This window comes from Wasmannia auropunctata, unplaced genomic scaffold (genome assembly GCF_000956235.1).
Source record: "Wasmannia auropunctata unplaced genomic scaffold, wasmannia.A_1.0 LD335903.1, whole genome shotgun sequence".
Taxonomy (NCBI): Eukaryota; Metazoa; Arthropoda; class Insecta; order Hymenoptera; family Formicidae; genus Wasmannia; species Wasmannia auropunctata.
In genome coordinates, this window is record NW_012026987.1 from 3,289,421 (window position 1) to 3,290,847 (window position 1,427).

Here is a 1,427-nt window from a genome sequence, read left to right on the forward strand (position 1 = left end):
CTTGCAATGAAGGTAGATCAGGTGTCCTGGCTTTACGAAGTCCAGTGCGCCGGGCTGGTCAATGTTGTTTGGAGCCATAACTCCTAGCGGCCGTCATTGGCGGTCGCGTTGTATTGGTGCTCGAGGGTGTCTGGGCAGTCGTGTTTGTGAAGATGCCGTAGTTGGGAGAGTCTTGTGAAAGTCATAGTTACTCTCTTTTTCGCGTATCCTAACATTTAACTCGGGTCGCGTTAAAAGTCGCGCCACGCAGTGACTCTTATTCGATGGACTAAGAGTCCATCGAATGAGATGTCTTAAGGTTGTTCTGTCTCAATTGTTGAATTTTATGTTTGTTTGTTACAGTATCGCCAACCCAATCCTGAGAGAAGGAGGAGGCCTGGGAGAGGCATCGGGCATCGGCGTCAAAAACCTTAGGGTAAATATAATTTTTTATTCATATAAAATAATGTGAAATGTTAATTATTTTAAGCACATCTTGCAAATAAATTTTATGTTTGTTTGTTACAGTATCGCCTACTTAATTCTGAGAGGAGGAGGAGGCCTGGGAGAAGCATCGGGCATCAGCGTCAAAAACCTTAGGGTAAATATAATTTTTTATTTACATAAAATAATGTGAAATGTTAATGATTTGAAGCACATCTTGCAAATGAATTTTATGTTTGTTTGTTACAGTATCGCCTACCCAATTCTGAGAGGAGGAGGAGGTCTGGGAGAGACATCGGGCATCGGCGGAGCAACCTTGGGGTAAATATAATTTTTTATCCATATAAAATAATAGTTTTTTTGCATTTACATCATTTAATTTTAGTAAAAATAGTTAAAAAGACTTAAATGTTTTATAAAATCTTATTCTTATATAATTTTTTATTAGAAAATAGATTACATTAAAGTAAATATTCATTAATAAAATGAATTAAAAATTCCGCGATAAGAATTATCTTTTGAAATTTAAGCACATCTTTCATTTGAATTTTATGTTTGTTTGTTACAGTATCGTCGTAGCTACGTGGCAGAATAACTCCGCCCGTTGCGCATCGGACCGGTGAGTCAAAAAATTTTTTTTATTGAGGTAACGAATCTACGATTAATTATGTTGAATGTAGAGAAAATGTCTCAGTACATGTCGAATAACAACAATAAATTATTTTACAAAGTAATTAAATCTCGTAGATTCGTTGCCTTAAAATGGATGGACTAAATTTGATTACGGCAAATAATTAATCTTGGTATTATCTATTTATCTATGTATATTGTGCGACTGTGCTTGAGGAAATACTCGCACAATTAGCACGCACAGAGCTCGCAAAGCAGAGCTCATCATATCGATGCACTGCGCATTTTGTAGAATTTACTTTTTAGTAATTTAGTAAAATTTAATATTTCAAGTTTTAATTCAATTTGTGAAAAAATATTTTATCAAAATATAA